At 50.2% G+C, this 23999-nt stretch overlaps 2 long non-coding RNA genes across 2 annotated transcripts in view; one reads left to right on the forward strand and one right to left on the reverse strand.

The window, feature by feature from the left end:
- LOC139764403 (uncharacterized) overlaps positions 1-23999 on the forward strand; it is a 206258-nt gene that overhangs the window by 142150 nt on the left and 40109 nt on the right. The window lies entirely within an intron of this gene.
- The window catches only part of LOC139764402 (uncharacterized), a 132938-nt gene continuing 128254 nt past the window's right edge, over positions 19316-23999 (reverse strand). Inside the window, exon 3 of the long non-coding RNA XR_011716367.1 lies at positions 19316-19631. This is a non-coding gene — a long non-coding RNA (uncharacterized lncRNA). The remainder of the gene's footprint in view (positions 19632-23999) is intronic.

The following is a 23999-nucleotide window of genomic DNA, read 5'->3' on the forward strand; positions in this document are numbered from 1 at the left end:
ACGTATATATATATATATATATATATATATATATATATATATATATATATATATATATATATATATATATATATACATATATATATATATATATATATATATATATATATATATATATATATATATATATATATATATATATATATATATATTCTCGATTAATATGGGTAAAGCTGAAAGTTGATGGAGAGAGGTGGGTGATTATTGGTGCATATGCACCTGGGTATGAAAAGAAAGATCACGAGAGGCAAGTGTTTTGGGAGCAGCTGAATGAGTGTGTTAGTGGTTTTGATGCACGAGACCGGGTTATAGTGATGGGTGATTTGAATGCAAAGGTGAGTAATGTGGCAGTTGAGGGAATAATTGGTATACATGGGGTGTTCAGTGTTGTAAATGGAAATGGTGAAGAGCTTGTAGATTTATGTGCTGAAAAAGGCCTGATGATTGGGAATACCTGGTTTAAAAAGGGAGATATAAATAAGTATACTTATGTAAGTAGGAGAGATGGCCAGAGAGCGTTATTGGATTACGTGTTAATTGACAGGCGTGCGAAAGAGAGACTTTTGGATGTTAATGTGCTGAGAGGTGCAACTGGAGGGATGTCTGATCATTATCTTGTGGAGGCTAAGGTGAAGATTTGTATGGGTTTTCAGAAAAGAAGAGTGAATGTTGGGGTGAAGAGGGTGGTGAGAGTAAGTGAGCTTGAGAAGGAGACCTGTGTGAGGAAGTACCAGGAGAGACTGAGTACAGAATGGAAAAAGGTGAGAACAATGGAAGTAAGAGGAGTGGGGGAGGAATGGGATGTATTTAGGGAATCAGTGATGGATTGCGCAAAAGATGCTTGTGGCATGAGAAGAGTGGGAGGTGGGTTGATTGGAAAGGGTAGTGAGTGGTGGGATGAAGAAGTAAGAGTATTAGTGAAAGAGAAGAGAGAGGCATTTGGACGATTTTTGCAGGGAAAAAATGCAATTGAGTGGGAGATGTATAAAAGAAAGAGACAGGAGGTCAAGAGAAAGGTGCAAGAGGTGAAAAAAAGGGCAAATGAGAGGTGGGGTGAGAGAGTATCATTAAATTTTAGGGAGAATAAAAAGATGTTCTGGAAGGAGGTAAATAAAGTGCGTAAGACAAAGGAGCAAATGGGAACTTCAGTGAAGGGCGCAAATGGGGAGGTGATAACAAGTAGTGGTGATGTGAGAAGGAGATGGAGTGAGTATTTTGAAGGTTTGTTGAATGTGTTTGATGATAGAGTGGCAGATATAGGGTGTTTTGGTCGAGGTGGTGTGCAAAGTGAGAGGGTTAGGGAAAATGATTTGGTAAACAGAGAGGAGGTAGTGCAAGCTTTGCGGAAGATGAAAGCCGGCAAGGCAGCAGGTTTGGATGGTATTGTAGTGGAATTTATTAAAAAAGGGGGTGACTGTATTGTTGACTGGTTGGTAAGGTTATCTAATGTATGTATGACTCATGGTGAGGTGCCTGAGGATTGGCGGAATGCGTGCATAGTGCCATTGTACAAAGGCAAAGGGGATAAGAGTGAGTGCTCAAATTACAGAGGTATAAGTTTGTTGAGTATTCCTGGTAAATTATATGGGAGGGTATTGATTGAGAGGGTGAAGGCATGTACAGAGCATCAGATTGGGGAAGAGCAGTGTGGTTTCAGAAGTGGTAGAGGATGTGTGGATCAGGTGTTTGCTTTGAAGAATGTATGTGAGAAATACTTAGAAAAGCAAATGGATTTGTATGTAGCATTTATGGATCTGGAGAAGGCATATGATAGAGTTGATAGAGATGCTCTGTGGAAGGTATTAAGAATATATGGTGTGGGAGGAAAGTTGTTAGAAGCAGTGAAAAGTTTTTATCGAGGATGTAAGGCATGTGTACGTGTAGGAAGAGAGGAAAGTGATTGGTTCTCAGTGAATGTAGGTTTGCGGCAGGGGTGTGTGATGTCTCCATGGTTGTTTAATTTGTTTATGGATGGGGTTGTTAGGGAGGTAAATGCAAGAGTTTTGGAAAGAGGGGCAAGTATGAAGTCTGTTGGGGATGAGAGAGCTTGGGAAGTGAGTCAGTTGTTGTTCGTTGATGATACAGCGCTGGTGGCTGATTCATGTGAGAAACTGCAGAAGCTGGTGACTGAGTTTGGTAAAGTGTGTGGAAGAAGAAAGTTAAGAGTAAATGTGAATAAGAGCAAGGTTATTAGGTACAGTAGGGTTGAGGGTCAAGTCAATTGGGAGGTGAGTTTGAATGGAGAAAAACTGGAGGAAGTGAAGTGTTTTAGATATCTGGGAGTGGATCTGGCAGCGGATGGAACCATGGAAGCGGAAGTGGATCATAGGGTGGGGGAGGGGGCGAAAATTCTGGGAGGCTTGAAGAATGTGTGGAAGTCGAGAACATTATCTCGGAAAGCAAAAATGGGTATGTATGAAGGAATAGTGGTTCCAACAATGTTGTATGGTTGCGAGGCGTGGGCTATGGATAGAGTTGTGCGCAGGAGGATGGATGTGCTGGAAATGAGATGTTTGAGGACAATGTGTGGTGTGAGGTGGTTTGATCGAGTGAGTAACGTAAGGGTAAGAGAGATGTGTGGAAATAAAAAGAGCGTGGTTGAGAGAGCAGAAGAGGGTGTTTTGAAGTGGTTTGGGCACATGGAGAGAATGAGTGAGGAAAGATTGACCAAGAGGATATATGTGTCGGAGGTGGAGGGAACAAGGAGAAGAGGGAGACCAAATTGGAGGTGGAAAGATGGAGTGAAAAAGATTTTGTGTGATCGGGGCCTGAACATGCAGGAGGGTGAAAGGAGGGCAAGGAATAGAGTGAACTGGAGCGATGTGGTATACCGGGGTTGACGTGCTGTCAGTGGATTGAATCAAGGCATGTGAAGCGTCTGGGGTAAACCATGGAAAGCTGTGTAGGTATGTATATTTGCGTGTGTGGACGTATGTATATACATGTGTATGGGGGGGGTTGGGCCATTTCTTTCGTCTGTTTCCTTGCGCTACCTCGCAAACGCGGGAGACAGCGACAAAGTATAATAAAAAAATAATGATATATATATATATATATATATATATATATATATATATATATATATATATATATATATATATATATATATTTATTTATTTTATTTATTTTGCTTTGTCGCTTTCTCCCGCATTAGCGAGGTAGCGCAAGGAAACAGATAAAAGAATGGCCCAACCCACCCACATACACATGTATATACATACACGTCCACACACGCAAATATACATACCTATACATCTCAATGTACACATATATATACACACAGACATACACATATATATACATGTACATAATTCATACTGTCTGCCTTTATTTATTCCCATCGCCACCTCGCCACACATGGAATAACAACCCCCTCCTTCCTCATGTGTGCGAGGTAGCGCTAAGAAAGGACAACAAAGGCCCCATTCGTAAACACTCAGTCTCTAGCTGTCATGTATTAAGGCACCGAAACCACAGCTTCCTTTCCACATCCAGGCCCCACACAACTTTCCATGGTTTACCCCAGACGCTTCACATGCCCTGGTTCAATCCATTGACAGCACGTCGACCCCGGTATACCACATCGTTCCAATTCACTCTATTCCTTGCATGCCTTTCACCCTCCTGCATGTTCAGGCCCCGATCACTCAAAATCTTTTTCATTCCATCTTTCCACCTCCAATTTGGTCTCCCACTTCTCGTTCCATCCACCTCTGACACATATATCCTCTTTGTCGATCTTTCCTCACTCATTCTCTCCATGTGACCAAACCATTTCAAAACACCCTCTTCTGCTCTCTTAACCACACTCTTTTTATTACCACACATCTCTCTTACCCTATTATTACTTACTCGATTAAACCACCTCACACCACATATTGTCCTCAAACATCTCATTTCCAGCACATCCACCCTCCTGCGCACAACTCTATCCATAGCCCACGCCTCGCAACCATACAACAGTGTTGGAACCACTATTCCTTCAAACATACCCATTTTTCCTTTCCGAGATAATGTTCTCGACTTCCACACATTCTTCAAGGCTCCCAGAATTTTCGCCCCCCTCCCCCACCCTATGATTCACTTCCGCTTCCATGATTCCATCCGCTGCCAAATCCACTACCAGATATCTAAAACTCTTCACTTCCTCCAGTTTTTCTCCATTCAAACTTACCTCCCAATTGACTTGACCCTCAACCCTACTGTACCTAATAACCTTGCTCTTATTCACATTTACTCTCAGCATTCTTCTTTCACACACTTTACCAAACTCAGTCTCCAGCTTCTGCAGTTTCTCACATGAATCAGCCACCAGCGCTGTATCATCAGCGAACAACAACTGACTCACTTCCCAAGCTCTCTCATCCAGAACAGACTGCATACTTGCTCGTCTTTCCAAAACTCTTGCATTCATCTCCCTAACAACCCCTTCCACAAACAAATTAAACAACCATGGAGACATCACACACCCCTGCTGAAAACCTACATTCACTGAGAACCAATCACTTTCCTCTCTTCCAACACGTACACATGCCTTACATCCTCGATAAAAACTTTTCACTGCTTTTAACAACTTGCCTCCCACACCATTTATTGTTAATACCTTCCAGAGAGCATCTCTATCAACTCTATCATATGCCTTCTAAAGATCCATAAATGCTACATACAAATCCATTTGCTTTTCCAAGTATATCTCACATACATTCTTCAAAGCAAACACCTGATCCACACATCCTCTACCACTTCTGAAACCACACTGCTCTTCCCCAATCTGATGCTCTGTACATGCCTTCACTCTCTCAGTCAATACCCTCCCATATAATTTACCAGGAATACTCAACAAACTTATACCTCTGTAATTTGAGCACTCACCCTTATCCCCTTTGCTTTTGTACAATGGCACTATGCACGCATTCCGCCAATCCTCAGGCACCTCACCATGAGTCATACATACATTAAATAACCTTACCAACCAGTCAACAATACAGTCACCCCCTTTTTCAAGGGTGAAAGGAGGGCAAGGAATAGAGTGAATTGGAGCGATGTGGTATACCGGGGTTGACGTGCAGTCAGTGGATTGAATCAGGGCATGTGAAGCGTCTGGGGTAAACCATGGAAAGCTGTGTAGGTATGTATATTTGCGTGTGTGGACGTATGTATATACATGTGTATGGGGGTGGGTTGGGCCATTTCTTTCGTCTGTTTCCTTGCGCTACCTCGCAAACGCGGGAGACAGCGACAAAGCAAAAAAAAAAAAAAGAATATATATATATATATATATATATATATATATATATATATATATATGGGATCCTCCTCGATATAGGTGAAAGTTATGTCATCGGACAAGACGCCTTGTGGCAACACGACGTTCAACGAAGGTGATGAATTCGCTTTAAGTCTTACAGTTTGTAATACGTTCTTGTCACAGTCCCGCCCCACACACCCAACTTACATATAATACGTACCTAAAACCCTTAACACATGTACACGTGTAACACATGTGCACGTGTAACACATGTACCGTGTAACATAAATGAAAAGAAATAAAGTCGACAAATGTGTTACTAACGTTACGTTGGGCTTGGCTGGGGTGACGGACACGATGACGTAGGTGTGCAGGAGGTCGGTCGGCCAAGATGGAGTCAACTCTGGACAGCCACTCCGTCTTGCATTTGTACTGCGCTTTATCAATTCAACTCTCACGTCAAGAGTAACATCACTACGGTATTTTCTGCCAGCAATAAACACCTTTCTAATGGCACGAGAATTTTCGATCACTGTTGTAAGATTACGTGGATATGAGACGATATATGAGTGGTGGCGGGTCATCAGCCACACACGTCACCCTCCAAGTAGGTAGTATAAACCCCACAATGATTAGGGTTCCCTCTGTCGGCGGGGCGAGGAATGAGTGTCTCATTATAATCCAGGAATGACTGTAATCAGTAATCGTAAACGTTTGATATAAGATCTATGTATAGGATTTAACATCAACTGTTGTTATCACGTTATTTGGAATGATTACGTAACGCTGGAAGTCCATCAGAACATATGAAGGAACCTGTAAGAATGATTCATTGTTGTCGTACTGGACAAGCAACAAGATTTGGCAGACAAACATTAGTCGATATACTTGTATTATTAAGAACGTGATCAGTGATAACTACTGCTACTCTTGCGGTTATTTCCGTAATAAACATCAACGTTAATATTGCGTTTATTATTAGAGAATCGAATGACATAACGACCGTTGAACGCTCGTTGGCCAGTTGTGATAATGTGACCTCCGGCCCAACACTGTACAGTGATGGTTGCCACTGCTCTCCAGCTGACTCATACACTCAACACAAGCCTTAATATTATGGTTGTGTGGGATGAACACAACCCACAACACTGCTCCAGCTTCCCCTCCCACAACACACAACCTACAACACTGCTCCAGCTTCCCCTCCCACAACACACAACCCACAACACTGCTCCAGCTTCCCCTCCCACAACACACAACCCGCAACACTGCTCCAGCTTCCCCTCCCACAACACACAACCTACAACACTGCTCCAGCTTCCCCTCCCACAACACACAACCCACAACACTGCTCCAGCTTCCCCTCCCACAACACACAACCCACAACACTGCTCCAGCTTCCCCTCCCACAACACACAACCCGCAACACTGCTCCAGCTTCCCCTCCCACAACACACAACCTACAACACTGCTGCAGCTTCCCCTCCCACAACATACAACCCACAACAGTGCTCCAGCTTCCCCTCCCACAACACACAACCCACAACACTGCTCCAGCTTCCCCTTCCACAACACACAACCCACAGCACTGCTCCAGCTTCCCCTCCCACAACACACAACCCACAACAGTGCTCCAGCTTCCCCTCCCACAACACACAACCCACAACACTGCTCCAGCTTCCCCTCCCACAACACACAACCCACAACAGTGCTCCAGCTTCCCCTCCCACAACACACAACCCACAACACTGCTCCAGCTTCCCCTCCCACAACACACAACCCACAACAGTGCTCCAGCTTCCCCTCCCACAACACACAACCCACAACACTGCTCCAGCTTCCCCTCCCACAACACACAACCCACAACACTGCTCCAGCTTCCCCTCCCACAACACACAACCCACAACAGTGCTCCAGCTTCCTCACCCAGAACACATAAGCCACACCTATGACATCAAACAACCTTCAGGCAGAAAAATAGTTTCATTTGTATAATATTCCTTATTTTTCTTTCAATGAATTATGGATTATGATGATTTTGAATATGATTTCTTCCAGACTGAATCAGTTATACATCAATATTAGCAAGTATGTTACTAAATGTGTTGGCGTATAGTTCATATTTCTTATATATGTTCGCATATTGCACACACGTGTCTACTAATACAACACAACTTACATTTCCATGACTTGCGATTGTGGATCTTAAGATCAGCGGAAGTTCGCTAATTATTACTTATGTGTTAACACAAAGTCTTCTTGCTCTTCCCTCCCCCGTCCTCATGGATGTACACGTCCTCACTAACGACCGATCGATCATTTCCCAGTCCTGCCACCAGACTCGTTCCACCTTCACACACACAACTGATACAAGAAGTCAAACTAATCTTGACTAATGTTATTTTGATTAACATTTTATTTATATGTGAAATATTTTTTCTGCAGTTGACCATTATAAAGACGTGTCTCACTTTGGAGAATAAACTCAACAGTTGTCACATCGGTACAGCATTATCATATATTGTATTACTAAAGTTATGCACACTTGTATACCAACTTTTCTTATTTATCAGATATTTATGAATTTGTCATCACAAATAATTGCCTGTGTTTTCCAGAAAGTTCATAAAAACATTACATTTAATACCCGTCAAGTAAAGGCGATGTGGTGCGCTACGTTCTATAATGCCATCATCTTCCAAGACTGTATAACTCACATACTGCTCACGTTTTCACTGATGTCGGAAATGCGAAACTTATGTTGGACATTTGTTTGGCGTCTCATCAGCAGGTGGAGCCACAGTGTGTGGTGAGGGCAATAGAGGCGTATGTGCCCGACTTTTAGAAAGTGACTGTATCTCCGCTACGTCGCTTAAAGATTACGTAAGGGGAAGCTATTTATTTTTACTTTTTTTACGTTGGAAGTTCTAGTGACCGACAGAAGTCCACATCAACGCTGGGCTTTAGTTGAATATAGTGAGGTTAATGAAGGGAAAAGACCAGACACGGGAAAGTATTTACAAAATGTAAAAGAAGTGAAAAATCTGTCTTTTAAACTGTGCCAGATCATAATTGTTGGGAAAGACATAAGAGTGTAGAGAGTTCCAAAGCTTCAAGCTGCAGGTATCAAAACGGCCCACCCTTGAGTTGCCGATGGCCACACAGTAATCATGTGTGGCAACAGCTCTTGCTTCTAACACATCCATAGATCTCCTTTTGATTTCTTTTGTTATTTTCAGCAGTACACGTTTCATACTGACTCCGACGTATGAGTCTCATAGTTTCTCTGCGCCGACTTTCATAATTTGCTTTATTGAATGGCTATTGGTCTCTTTGATCTTATTTACTGTTTTCTTAGACAACAGATACTTCTCTATGTCATTGCACCGATAAAAGACCGAGAGAGAGAGAGAGAGAGAGAGAGAGAGAGAGAGAGAGAGAGAGAGAGAGAGAGAGAGAGAGAGAGAGAGAGTAGGTGATAATAGGGAACCCTGAGGGACACCATTATTGATAAGACAGGAAGGGGAAGTCAGGCCATTGACAACTACTACGATCAAATGGTCAGGGAGGAAACTATGCTTCAGAGAACACAGAGAAGCAGTGGAACCAAAGGAAAGGAGTTTACAGAGCCAGGACTTATGCCACATCCTGACAAAGGTTTTGGAAATGTTGTGGGCGACGAGAAATGTTTCACCAAAATCCATGAGAGAGAATGACCAGAGGTGAGTCATAAGACAGACCGCCGGTAGAACTAGCACCGCGAGATCAATACAGATGATCTGAAGGAAAGGAATGGGATTTGAATTGTCTGAGAAAGTAGAGTTTAGCAGAGATTCAAAGACTTTGAAGACAACGAAGTGAGACCAACGTGGCGATAGTTGGTGGGGTTCGAGCGGCCTTCTTTCTTTAGGGTGGGCTGCACCAGTGCTAGCCACCCACTACCGCTATAGTAGCAGCAATGGCTGCCACCTGCTGTTAAAAAATTTGTAGATGAATTGACAAGGTAATGACTCTATTGCTTCTCACAATTATATAACTCCTCAGAGTTTCTCTCGCTATTTTCAGCAAGATACGTTTCATATTGATGTTCTTTTGTCTCATAAGTCTCCTAGTTTCTCTATGAAAATATACATAAGTTACTCTATCATGTTCGTTATTGGTGGCTGTGAGTTCCTCATGAGTTACTTACTTGGACAATAATCACTTTAATATTCTACCATACTACCACCTGGGTTTCGTTTCTAGAAATAGGCCTCCCCTACCAGGCCTCCCCTACCAGGCCTCCCCTACCAGGCCTCCCCTACCAGGCCTCCCCTGCCAGGCCTCCCCTACCAGGCCTCCCCTACCAGGCCTCCCCTGCCAGGCCTCCCCTACCAGGCCTCCCCTACCAGGCCTCCCCTGCCAGGCCTCCCCTACCAGGCCTCCCCTACCAGGCCTCCCCTACCAGGCCTCCCCTACCAGGCCTCCCCTGCCAGGCCTCCCCTACCAGGCCTCCCCTGCCAGGCCTCCCCTACCAGGCCTCCCCTACCAGGCCTCCCCTACCAGGCCTCCCCTACCAGGCCTCCCCTGCCAGGCCTCCCCTACCAGGCCTCCCCTACCAGGCCTCCCCTGCCAGGCCTCCCCTACCAGGCCTCCCCTGCCAGGCCTCCCCTACCAGGCCTCCCCTACCAGGCCTCCCCTACCAGGCCTCCCCTGCCAGGCCTCCCCTACCAGGCCTCCCCTACCAGGCCTCCCCTACCAGGCCTCCCCTGCCAGGCCTCCCCTACCAGGCCTCCCCTACCAGGCCTCCCCTACCAGGCCTCCCCTACCAGGCCTCCCCTGCCAGGCCTCCCCTACCAGGCCTCCCCTGCCAGGCCTCCCCTACCAGGCCTCCCCTACCAGGCCTCCCCTACCAGGCCTCCCCTGCCAGGCCTCCCCTACCAGGCCTCCCCTGCCAGGCCTCCCCTACCAGGCCTCCCCTGCCAGGCCTCCCCTACCAGGCCTCCCCTACCAGGCCTCCCCTGCCAGGCCTCCCCTACCAGGCCTCCCCTACCAGGCCTCCCCTGCCAGGCCTCCCCTACCAGGCCTCCCCTGCCAGGCCTCCCCTACCAGGCCTCCCCTGCCAGGCCTCCCCTACCAGGCCTCCCCTGCCAGGCCTCCCCTACCAGGCCTCCCCTGCCAGGCCTCCCCTACCAGGCCTCCCCTACCAGGCCTCCCCTGCCAGGCCTCCCCTACCAGGCCTCCCCTGCCAGGCCTCCCCTACCAGGCCTCCCCTGCCAGGCCTCCCCTACCAGGCCTCCCCTGCCAGGCCTCCCCTACCAGGCCTCCCCTGCCAGGCCTCCCCTACCAGGCCTCCCCTGCCAGGCCTCCCCTACCAGGCCTCCCCTACCAGGCCTCCCCTGCCAGGCCTCCCCTACCAGGCCTCCCCTGCCAGGCCTCCCCTACCAGGCCTCCCCTGCCAGGCCTCCCCTACCAGGCCTCCCCTACCAGGCCTCCCCTACCAGGCCTCCCCTACCAGGCCTCCCCTGCCAGGCCTCCCCTACCAGGCCTCCCCTACCAGGCCTCCCCTGCCAGGCCTCCCCTACCAGGCCTCCCCTACCAGGCCTCCCCTACCAGGCCTCCCCTGCCAGGCCTCCCCTACCAGGCCTCCCCTGCCAGGCCTCCCCTACCAGGCCTCCCCTGCCAGGCCTCCCCTACCAGGCCTCCCCTACCAGGCCTCCCCTACCAGGCCTCCCCTACCAGGCCTCCCCTACCAGGCCTCCCCTACCAGGCCTCCCCTGCCAGGCCTCCCCTACCAGGCCTCCCCTGCCAGGCCTCCCCTACCAGGCCTCCCCTACCAGGCCTCCCCTACCAGGCCTCCCCTACCAGGCCTCCCCTGCCAGGCCTCCCCTACCAGGCCTCCCCTACCAGGCCTCCCCTACCAGGCCTCCCCTACCAGGCCTCCCCTACCAGGCCTCCCCTGCCAGGCCTCCCCTACCAGGCCTCCCCTACCAGGCCTCCCCTACCAGGCCTCCCCTACCAGGCCTCCCCTGCCAGGCCTCCCCTACCAGGCCTCCCCTACCAGGCCTCCCCTACCAGGCCTCCCCTACCAGGCCTCCCCTGCCAGGCCTCCCCTACCAGGCCTCCCCTACCAGGCCTCCCCTACCAGGCCTCCCCTACCAGGCCTCCCCTACCAGGCCTCCCCTGCCAGGCCTCCCCTACCAGGCCTCCCCTGCCAGGCCTCCCCTACCAGGCCTCCCCTACCAGGCCTCCCCTACCAGGCCTCCCCTACCAGGCCTCCCCTACCAGGCCTCCCCTACCAGGCCTCCCCTGCCAGGCCTCCCCTACCAGGCCTCCCCTACCAGGCCTCCACTACCAGGCCTCCCCTGCCAGGCCTCCCCTACCAGGCCTCCCCTACCAGGCCTCCCCTACCAGGCCTCCCCTACCAGGCCTCCACTACCAGGCCTCCCCTACCAGGCCTCCCCTACCAGGCCTCCCCTACCAGGCCTCCCCTGCCAGGCCTCCCCTACCAGGCCTCCCCTGCCAGGCCTCCCCTACCAGGCCTCCCCTGCCAGGCCTCCCCTACCAGGCCTCCCCTGCCAGGCCTCCCCTACCAGGCCTCCCCTACCAGGCCTCCCCTACCAGGCCTCCCCTGCCAGGCCTCCCCTACCAGGCCTCCCTTGCCAGGCTTACCCTACCAGGCCCCTCCTACCAGGCCTCCCCCGCCAGACCTCCCCTGCCAGACCTGCCTTGCGGTGCTCCCTTGCCAGGCCTCATCTGCCGACCTACCAGACCGTCTCCCCCCACACCACACCACATCACACCACCACTGCTCCACCAGACCGTCTCCCCCCACACCACACCACCACCACTGCTCCACCAGACCGTCTCCCCCCCACACCACACCACACCACCACCACTGCTCCACCAGACCGTCTCCCCCCACACCACACCACCACCACTGCTCCACCAGACCGTCTCCCCCCCACACCACACCACACCACCACCACTGCTCCACCAGACCGTCTCCCCCCACACCACACCACACCACCACTGCTCCACCAGACCGTCTCCCCCCACACCACACCACACCACCACTGCTCCTATATCAGCTGATTTTCGGTCGACAGGACCCCCCCCCCCCCGCCCCATACATTACCAGTCAAACTCTTGATTATTCTCGTATGTGTTCTGCCTTGTTCCCCGCCCCGCCCCGCCCCTCCTTGTTCCCCGCCCCGCCTTGTTCCCCGCCCCGCCCCTCCTTGTTCCCCGCCCTGCCCCTCCTTGTTCCCCGCCCCGCCCCGCCTTGTTCCCCGCCCCGCCCCTCCTTGTTCCCCGCCCCGCCCCTCCTTGTTCCCCGCCCCGCCCCGCCCCGCCTTGTTCCCCGCCCCGCCCCTCCTTGTTCCCCGCCCCGCCCCGCCTTGTTCCCCACCCCGCCCCTCCTTGGTCCCCGCCCCGCCCCGCCTTGTTCCCTGCCCCGCCCCGCCCCGCCTTGTTCCCCGCCCTACCCCTCCTTGTTCCCCGCTCCGCCCCGCCCCGCCCCGCCTTGTTCCCCGCCCCGCCCCTCCTTGTTCCCCGCCCCGCCCCTCCTTGTTCCCCGCCCAGCCCCACCCCTCCTTGTTCCCCGCCCCGCCCCGCCCCTCCTTGTTCCCCGCCCCGCCCCTCCTTGTTCCCTGCCCCGCCCCGCTTTGTTCCCCGCCCCGCCCCTCCTTGTTCCCTGCCCCGCCCCTCCTTGTTCCCCGCCCCGCCCCTCCTTGTTCCCCGCCCCGCCCCTCCTTGTTCCCGCCCCGCCCCTCCTTGTTCCCTGCCCCGCCCCTCCTTGTTCCCCGCCCCGCCCCGCCCCTCCTTGTTCCCCGCCCCGCCCCTCCTTGTTCCCCGCCCCGCCCCTCCTTGTTCCCTGCCCCGCCCCTCCTTGTTCCCCGCCCCGCCCCTCCTTGTTCCCCGCCCCGCCCCTCCTTGTTCCCCGCCCCGCCCCGCCCCTCCTTGTTCCCTGCCCCGCCCCTCCTTGTTCCCCGCCCCGCCCCGCCCCTCCTTGTTCCCCGCCCCGCCCCTCCTTGTTCCCCGCCCCGCCCCTCCTTGTTCCCCGCCCCGCCCCTCCTTGTTCCCCGCCCCGCCCCTCCTTGTTCCCTGCCCCGCCCCTCCTTGTTCCCTGCCCCACCCTTCCTTGTTCCCCGCCCCGCCCCTCCTTGTTCCCCGTCCCGCCCCTCCTTGTTCCCCGCCCCGCCCCTCCTTGTTCCCTGCCCCGCCCCTCCTTATTCCCCGCCCTGCCCCTCCTTGTTCCCTGCCCCGCCCTCCCTTGTTCCCTGCCCCGCCCCTCCTTGTTCCCTGCCCCGCCCTTCCTTGTTCCCCGCCCCGCCCCTCCTTGTTCCCCACCCCGCCCCTTCTTGTTCCCCGCCCCGCCCCTCCTTGTTCCCCGCCCCGCCCCGCCCCTCCTTGTTCCCCGCCCTGCCCCTCCTTGTTCCCTGCCCCGCCCCCCCTTGTTCCCTGCCCCGCCCCTCCTTGTTCCCTGTCCCGCCCCTCCTTGTTCCCTGTCCCGCCCCTCCTTGTTCCCTGCCCCGCCCCGCCCCTCCTTGTTCCCCACCCCGCCTCGCCTTGTTCCCTGCCCCGCCCCTCCTTGTTCCCCGCCCCGCCGCTCCTTGTTCCCTGCCCCGCCCCTCCTTGTTCCCCGCCCCGCCCCTCCTTGTTCCCCGCCCCGCCCCTCCATGTTCCCTGCCCCGCCCCTACTTGTTCCCCACCCCGCCCCGCCCCTCCTTGTTCCCCGCCCCGCCTTGTTCCCCGCCCCGCCCCTCCTTGTTCCCCGCCCCGCCCCTCCTTGTTCCCCACCCCGCCCCTCCTTGTTCCCTGCCCCACCCCTCCTGTAGATGAATTAAATGAGGTCACTGCTATATAGTATCATATATAAGGTCACTGCTATATAGTATCATATATAAGGTCACTGGTATATAGTATCATACATAAGGTTACTGCTATATAGTGTCATATATAAGGTTACTGCTATATAGTATCATATATAAGGTTACTGCTATATAGTATCATATATAAGGTCACTGCTATATAGTGTCATATATAAGGTTACTGCTATATAGTATCATATATAAGGTTACTGCTATATAGTATCATATATAAGGTTACTGCTATATAGTATCATATATAAGGTTACTGCTATATAGTATCATATATAAGGTTACTGCTATATAGTATCATATATAAGGTTACTGCTGTATATCAGTGTGGTTGTAAGTCAGCTGCTCATTCGTTACTAACACTCACTTATTCCTGATATCATTTTCAAATATGAACATGTGTTCTAGACTTGTTTTTTCTGTGATGTGTTGTATAACACGTCTTCTAGACTTGTGTTCTCTGTGATGTGTTGTATAACACGTGTTCTAGACTTGTGTTTTCCGTGATGTGTTGTACAACACGTGTTCTAGACTTGTGTTCTCTGTGATGTGTTGTATAACACGTCTTCTAGACTTGTGTTCTCTGTGATGTGTTGTATAACACATGTTCTAGACTTGTGTTCTCTGTGATGTGTTGTATAACACGTGTTCTAGACTTGTGTTCTCTGTGATGTGTTGTATAACACGTGTTCTAGACTTGTGTTCTCTGTGATGTGTTGTATAACACGTGTTCTAGACTTGTGTTCTCTGTGATGTGTTGTATAACACGTGTTCTAGACTTGTGTTTTCTGTGATGTGTTGTATAACACGTCTTCTAGACTTGTGTTCTCTGTGATGTGTTGTATAACACGTGTTCTAGACTTGTGTTCTCTGTGATGTGTTGTATAACACGTGTTCTAGACTTGTGTTCTCTGTGATGTGTTGTATAACACGTGTTCTAGACTTGTGTTTTCTGTGATGTGTTGTATAACACGTGTTCTAGACTTGTGTTCTCTGTGATGTGTTGCATAACACGTGTTCTAGACTTGTGTTCTCTGTGATGTGTTGTATAACACGTCTTCTAGACTTGTGTTTTCTGTGATGTGTTTTATAACACGTGTTCTAGACTTGTGTTCTCTGTGATGTGTTGTATAACACGTGTTCTAGACTTGTGTTCTCTGTGATGTGTTGTATAACACGTGTTCTAGACTTGTGTTCTCTGTGATGTGTTGTATAACACGTGTTCTAGACTTGTGTTCTCTGTGATGTGTTGTATAACACGTCTTCTAGACTTGTGTTCTCTGTGATGTGTTGTATAACACGTGTTCTAGACTTGTGTTCTCTGTGATGTGTTGTATAGCACGTCATCTAGACTTGTGTTCTCTGTGATGTGTTGTATAACACGTGTTCTAGAGTTGTGTTCTCTGTGAGTTGTTGTATAACACGTGTTCTAGACTTGTGTTCTCTGTGATGTGTTGTATAACACGTGTTCTAGACTTGTGTTCTCTGTGATGTGTTGTATAACACGTCATCTAGACTTGTGTTCTCTGTGATGTGTTGTATAACACGTGTTCTAGACTTGTGTTCTTTGTGATTTGTTGTATAACACGTGTTCTAGAGTTGTGTTCTCTGTGATGTGTTGTATAACACGTGTTCTAGAGTTGTGTTCTCTGTGATGTGTTGTATAACACGTCTTCTAGAGTTGTGTTCTCTGTGATGTGTTGTATAACACGTGTTCTAGACTTGTGTTCTATGTGATTTGTTGTATAACACGTGTTCTAGACTTGTGTTCTCTGTGATGTGTTGTATAACACGTGTTCTAGACTTGTGTTCTCTGTGATGTGTTGTATAACACGTGTTCTAGACTTGTGTTCTCTGTGATGTGTTGTATAACACGTGTTCTAGACTTGTGTTCTCTGTGATGTGTTGTATAACACGTGTTCTAGAGTTGTGTTCTCTGTGATGTGTTGTATAACACGTGTTCTAGACTTGTGTTCTTTGTGATGTGTTGTATAACACGTGTTCTAGAGTTGTGTTCTCTGTGATGTGTTGTATAACACGTGTTCTAGAGTTGTGTTCTCTGTGATGTGTTGTATAACACGTGTTCTAGAGTTGTGTTCTCTGTGATGTGTTGTATAACACGTGTTCTAGAGTTGTGTTCTCTGTGATGTGTTGTATAACACGTGTTCTAGAGTTGTGTTCTCTGTGATGTGTTGTATAACACGTGTTCTAGAGTTGTGTTCTCTGTGATGTGTTGTATAACACGTGTTCTAGAGTTGTGTTCTCTGTGATGTGTTGTATAACACGTGTTCTAGACTTGTGTTCTCTGTGATGTGTTGTATAACATGGTCAACTTATAATTCTGGTTGTAGGAGACATGATACAATGATCATGATATATTCAGATTCTTGTGACGATCAGTTATTGTTTTATGGATTGTGGAAGATTGTGTCAGGGAAGCATAAACAGACCTCATGAAAATCAGGAAAAATATTTCAAGAATATTGGAGGCATTGAAAACCAATCTTTGGAAGATTGATACAAACAATGCATAGGTCAATATTGATCTAGATCAACCAGAAAATATAAATTGTTCGAAAGTTAAGAGATGAATACTAACGAGATATATCGCTTTATGAGAGTCATCTTACCGAGGTATATCGCTTTATGAGAGGCATCTTACCGAGGTATATCGCTTTATGAGAGGCATCTTACCGAGGTATATCGCTTTATGAGAGGCATCTTACCGAGGTATATCGCTTTATGAGAGGCATCTTACCGAGGTATATCGCTTTATGAGAGGCATCTTACCGAGGTATATCGCTTTATGAGAGGCATCTTACCGAGGTATATCGCTTTATGAGAGGCATCTTACCGAGGTATATCGCTTTATGAGAGGCATCTTACCGAGGTATATCGCTTTATGAGAGGCATCTTACCGAGGTATATCGCTTTATGAGAGGCATCTTACCGAGGTATATCGCTTTATGAGAGGCATCTTACCGAGGTATATCGCTTTATGATGGTTGACAACCGTGAACTGGTAACAAGTCGCACTTACATAATGATATTTCAGCAATCATGTATATATGAATTTGTGAGAGAGAGAGAGAGAGAGAGAGAGAGAGAGAGAGAGAGAGAGAGAGAGAGAGAGAGAGAGAGAGAGAGAGAGAGAGAGAGACGATCATGGTTCTTGTGTTAGGAATGGTGGCTGGGATGTCCCAGCGGATGACGTCAGAAACAGACAGCAACAGGAGTGTTGGGATGATAGTCGTCGTACATCGTGCCACAGCTCACGCTGCTGCTGCCGCTGCGTTCGATACTCCCGCCTCTGGTGGACGACCTGGCGTTCTTCGTACAACGATATTTGTGTTGGACCAGCGTGATGTTGTAGCATGATAATGATGATAATATCTCTGGCACGGCTGGCGGATCTCCTGCTCCAGGTAGGAGTGCTATAAGCCGATACGAATTTGAGAAAGACAAATCCGATAAGTTAATGAATAATATTTCCTATTAATGATTTATTATTATGTACGTGGTTAAGATCAACATTTACTGGTGTGTACAGAAGCTGGCTGTTGCCATAGATGTTCATGAAATGTTTTATAAACGTTTTCATGATTTTGTTTTCTCGTCGTCGAACAATGTTTCACAGTTGACGTACATGGAGGGGATTGGTCCACAGTGCTAGTGTCTCATGTGGTTCATGACAGCCTCGTCCACTTCCTGAGTGGTGCTTTTCGATCATGACCTCCTCATGATCAGGTCAAGCTGCAACATATGTACATGTTTGAGGTCAGTCATGAGAGGGTCGCCAGCAGAACATGCCTACGTCTGGTGTTGACAATGTTCACAACAACCTAACCTTACGAGATGAAAGTTGGTTACACAGTGTGTGTGTGTGTGTGTGTGTGTGTGTGTGTGTGTGTCAGGCTTAATGCCCTCATGTTGTAGTGAACATGTACTGAGCATGTCACATGACAGGTCTGGTTATTGTGGTCCTGGGTCATAGTGGGCGGGTTAATGTTGTCCACATTCAGGGGGAAAACAAATTCAGAGAAAATGTTACTTTCATCCAACCCTACTTACCACAACACCATCCATTGTTATGTTTATGACGTGTTCGCCTTTCCTGCCTTAACAATGTAGCGCCGGGAGAAGATGGCTTAACTCAAGAGAAAAAGTGTTCTCGCTTACCTCCTGTTCCTTGTTTTGAAAAGAGGTAATACAGGAGGGAGAGAGGTCCTGTAGCCCACTCCCAGCCCTCGTACTCACCTCGAACGTCAGACACCAGATATGTGGCGAGGATCTACCTCCCGCGCCACCCCTCACCCCGCCATATTGATAGTGAGGTGGACGGCAGACGACCAGCAGCATCTCTTGTGATCTGAGAGATGATGACGTCTTTGTCGCAGCATGGGATGGTATGATCCTGGAGCAGCATGGGACGATATGATCCTGGGGCAGCATGGGACGATATGATCCTGGGGCAGCATGGGATGGTATGATCCTGGAGCAGCATGGGATGGTATGATCCTGGGGCAGCATGGGACGATATGATCCTGGGGCAGCATGGGACGATATGATCCTGGGGCAGCATGGGACGATATGATCCTGGGGCAGCATGGGATGGTATGATCCTGGAGCAGCATGGGACGATATGATCCTGGGGCAGCATGGGACGATATGATCCTGGGGCAGCATGGGACGATATGATCCTGGAGCAGCATGGGATGGTATGATCCTGGAGCAGCATGGGATGGTATGATCCTGGAGCAGCATGGGATGGTATGATCCTGGAGCAGCATGGGACGATATGATCCTGGAGCAGCATGGGATGGTATGACCCTAACTGGGAAAGTTAGTGAAGGCTGAGCCAGCGCTCTTGTGGCTGTCAAGTGTCACTTCTGTGGCCAGTCTGTCTGTCTGTCTGTTGTTTCTGCCACAACCATACGTGTGCTACAACATGTGGCTCACACGACTCGTTCTTCGTGACCCTATATTTTCTTGTGGTGAGACTCATGCGTTCTTGCTGCCTTTTGGCAAAACCTCGTCGTAAATACTCAGTACGTAGTGAACAATATCGTTCTTACACTGTCAGTTTGGCAGTGTTATTACGGTGAGTGTTATGGTTCACTTATGTTAGGTGATGAAACCGAGAGAATGATATGGACACAATAGTATCATAGACACCAAAACTGCTTTATTGAGTAACGTACAGAGGTGACGAAGCCCAGGGAAGAGAGGTGTACGAGGTGTAGAGCTGTGGTCGGAAGTGTAGTGAGACGTAGGAGGCAAGCTTGACCGGAGTCCCGTGGTGCTGGTGAAGATGCAGGACGTGAAGCAGGAGTCTACGGGACGGGTGAGTGGCAGATGGGTCTTCCTGTGGCATCTGTAGGAGGAAGTGGCGTGTAGAGCAGTTCTGAGGGATCAGCCGCTGCCCTTTGTGCTAGTGTTGTCGGAGGGTCGTTGGCGTGACCTTTGGCGCCGTAGATTCAACTGCTTCGCGAGACGGGCGAAGGCGATGTCCCACAGTAATCCTGCAGAAGGGAGACGTCACCAGAGATGAAGCATTACAGACACCTGCCAGGAAGAAAGATCGGAGGTCACGTGGCCTCTGACGGAGGAGGAGGAGCCGTCGGACCTGCGGGGTGCAGGACTCAGCCACCTTGTTGTCTGAGGCAGGTCGACCTGCCCGGGTATCTGAGGGTCATGAAGGCGGTCCTAGGAGGACAGCCAGCCAGCGTGCCTCTACGCCTCACCTACGAGGAGAACCAGCGTGCCTCCACACCTCACCCAGGAGGACAACCAGGGTGCCTCCACGCCTCACCTACGAGGAGAACCAGCGTGCCTCCACACCTCACCCAGGAGGACAACCAGGGTGCCTCCACGCCTCACCTACGAGGAGAACCAGCGTGCCTCCACACCTCACCCAGGAGGACAACCAGGGTGCCTCCACGCCTCACCTACGAGGAGAACCAGCGTGCCTCCACACCTCACCCAGGAGGACAACCAGGGTGCCTCCACGCCTCACCTACGAGGAGAACCAGCGTGCCTCCACACCTCACCCAGGAGGACAACCAGGGTGCCTCCACGCCTCACCCAGGAGGACAACCAGGGTGCCTCCACGCCTCACCCAGGAGGACAACCAGCGTGCCTCCACACCTCACCCAGGAGGACAACCAGGGTGCCTCCACGCCTCACCCAGGAGGACAACCAGCGTGCCTCCACACCTCACCCAGGAGGACAACCAAGGTGCCTCCACACCTCACCCAGGAGGACAACCAGGGTGCCTCCACGCCTCACCCAGGAGGACAACCAGCGTGCCTCCACACCTCACCCAGAAGGACAACCAGGGTGCCTCCACGCCTCACCCAGGAGGACAACCAGGGTGCCTCCACACCTCACCCAGGAGGACAACCAGCGTGCCTCCACGCCTCACCCAGGAGGACAACCAGCGTGCCTCCACGCCTCACCTACGAGGAGGACCAGCGTGCCTCCACGCCTCACCCAGGAGGACAACCAGGGTGCCTCCACGCCTCACCCAGGAGGACAATCAAGGTGCCTCCACACCTCACCCAGGAGGACAACCAGGGTGCCTCCACACCTCACCCAGGAGGACAACCAGGGTGCCTCCACGCCTCACCCAGGAGGACAACCAGCGTGCCTCCACGCCTCACCCAGGAGGACAACCAGCGTGCCTCCACGCCTCACCTACGAGGAGGACCAGCGTGCCTCCACGCCTCACCCAGGAGGACTGCCAGCGTGCCTCCACGCCTCACCCAGGAGGACAGCCAGCGTGCCTCCACGCCTCACCCAGGAGGACAACCAGCGTGCCTCCACGCGTCACCCAGGAGGACAACCAGGATGCCTCCACGCGTCACCCAGGAGGACAACCAGCGTGTCTCCACGCCTCACCCAGGAGGACAACCAGCGTGCCTCCACGCCTCACCCAGGAGGAACAGCTTCACTTACGAACGATCAAGATTTTGTTATGACTTGTACACTGTGTGACCCATATGAGGTCACCAAGCCTGTACACTGTGTGACCCATATGAGGTCACCAAGCCTGTACACTGTGTGACCCATATGAGGTCACCAAGCCTGTACACTGTGTGACCCATATGAGGTCACCAAGCCTGTACACTGTGTGACCCATATGAGGTCACCAAGTCTGTACACTGTGTGACCCACAGTAGGTCAGCCAAGTCTGTACACTGTGTGACCCACAGTATGTCAGTCAAGTCTGTACACTGTGTGACCCATATGAGGTCAGCCAAGCCTGTACACTCTGTGACCCACAGTATGTCAGCCAAGTCTGTACACTGTGTGACCCACAGTAGGTCAGCCAAGTCTGTACACTGTGTGACCCACAGTAGGTCAGCCAAGTCTGTACACTGTGTGACCCACAGTAGGTCAGCCAAGTCTGTACACTGTGTGACCCACAGTAGGTCAGCCAAGTCTGTACACTGTGTGACCCACAGTAGGTCAGCCAAGTCTGTACACTGTGTGACCCACAGTAGGTCAGCCAAGTCTGTACACTGTGTGACCCATATGAGGTCAGCCAAGTCTGTACACTGTGTGACCCATATGAGGTCAGCCAAGTCTGTACACTGTGTGACCCACAGTAGGTCAGCCAAGTCTGTACACTGTGTGACCCACAGTAGGTCAGCCAAGTCTGTAGACTGTGACCCACAGTATGTCAGCCAAGTCTGTACACTGTGTGACCCACAGTAGGTCAGCCAAGTCTGTACACTGTGTGACCCACAGTAGGTCAGCCAAGTCTGTACACTGTGTGACCCACAGTAGGTCAGCCAAGTCTGTACACTGTGTGACCCACAGTAGGTCAGCCAAGTCTGTACACTGTGTGACCCATATGAGGTCACCAAGTCTGTACACTGTGTGACCCATATGAGGTCACCAAGTCTGTACACTGTGTGACCCATATGAGGTCACCAAGTCTGTACACTGTGTGACCCACAGCAGGTGAAGATGGGACGCCAAGCATGGGTTAGGTCACAACAACTGGCCGCTGTTTCAGGTCACTGTCACTTAAGTGAAGCCTTGCGGAGTGACGTCATCTCGAGAGATATGAATTGCCTATCTTCTCCCGTGAACCACTTGACACCCGGCAATGTTCCTGCGTCACATGACCCCTGTGTGGTCTTTGCCAACTCAAGGGTGGCCCATTTTGATAACTGTCTCTTTCCTAACGTCTCGAAGCTTCGGAACTCTGAATCTCATTCATCATGTCTTTCCTAACATCTCGAAGCTTCGGAACTCTGAACCTCGTCATGTCTTTCCTAACATCTCGAAGCTTCGGAACTCTGAACCTCGTCATGTCTTTCCTAACGCCTCGAAGCTTCGGAACTCTGAACCTCGTCATGTCTTTCCTAACGCCTCGAAGCTTCGGAACTCTGGCCCTCGTTAGGTCAGACCTAACAAATATGACCATTTCCAAAAGACAGGTTTTTCTTCTTCCCCGAAATTCTTAAAACAATTTTCCTCTTTTCTTGTAACTTCGTCTCATTAACTTCATTCACAAGTCTATTAAGACCCAGCTGAGCTATGTTGTTAGTGGTGACTGGAACAGCTAACATCTGAATGGAAAAGAAAAACATGGAGAGGCAAGGGAGGGTGACGACAGATGGAGGGAGAGGGGGTTGACGACAGATGGAGGGGGAGGGGGTTGACGACAGATGGAGGGGGAGGGGGTTGACGACAGATGGAGGGGGAGGAGGTTGACGACAGATGGAGGGGGAGGGGGTTGACGACAGATGGAGGGGGAGGAGGTTGACGACAGATGGAGGGGGAGGGGGTTGACGACAGATGGAGGGGGAGGAGGTTGACGACAGATGGGTGATGGTGATAGATGGAGGGGGTTGACAATAGAATAATGTTGGAAATAGATGGACGGGTTGATCATATATAAGTGTTATAGAAGGAGGAATTGTCAATATATAGATGTTATAGATAGATGGAGGGGGGGGGGGTGACGTTTGACGGGTGATTGTGATGGAGGAGGTTATAATAAATGGGTGTTGGTGACATGTAGGGAGAGGGGGACTCTCTAGTAAGACTCTCGTGTAAGACTCTTATAAGACTCTCTTGTAGACGCTAGTAAGACTCTAGTAAGACTAGTAAGACTCTCTTTTAAGACTTTTGTAAGACTCTCGTAAGACTAGTAAGACCCTCTTGTAAGACTCTAGTAAGACTCTTGTAAGAATCTCTAGTAAGACTCTAGTAAGACTTTAGTAAGACTCTTGTAAGACTCTCTAGTAAGACTCTAGTAAGACTTTAGTAAGACTCTCTAGTAAGACTCTAGTAAGACTTTAGTAAGACTCTTGTAAGACTCTCTAGTAAGACTCTAGTAAGACTTTAGTAAGACTCTCTAGTAAGACTCTAGTAAGACTTTAGTAAGACTCTAGTAAGACTTTAGTAAGACTCTTGTAAGACTCTCTAGTAAGACTCTAGTAAGACTTTAGTAAGACTCTCTAGTAAGACTCTAGTAAGACTTTAGTAAGACTCTTGTAAGACTCTCTAGTAAGACTCTAGTAAGACTTTAGTAAGACTCTCTAGTAAGACTCTAGTAAGACTTTAGTAAGACTCTCTTGTAAGACTCTAGTAAGACTTTAGTAAGACTCTTGTAAGACTTTAGTAAGACTCTTTTGCTGTCTTATATATCAAGTGTTTCCTCGCTGGTCTCAGTCATGTCCTCAGTTAAGCTCCTTTGGTTTTCATATCATTTACTGAACCTCTCCACCTTTATTCCCCTTCCTATTATTTACTGAACCTCTCCTCCTTTATTACCCTTCCTATTATTTACTGAACCTCTCCACCTTTATTACCCTTCCTATTATTTACTGAACCTCTCCACCTTTATTACCCTTCCTATTATTTACTGAACC

The sequence above is a fragment of the Panulirus ornatus genome, chromosome 49 (genome assembly GCF_036320965.1).
Source record: "Panulirus ornatus isolate Po-2019 chromosome 49, ASM3632096v1, whole genome shotgun sequence".
In the NCBI taxonomy this organism is placed as follows: Eukaryota; Metazoa; Arthropoda; class Malacostraca; order Decapoda; family Palinuridae; genus Panulirus; species Panulirus ornatus.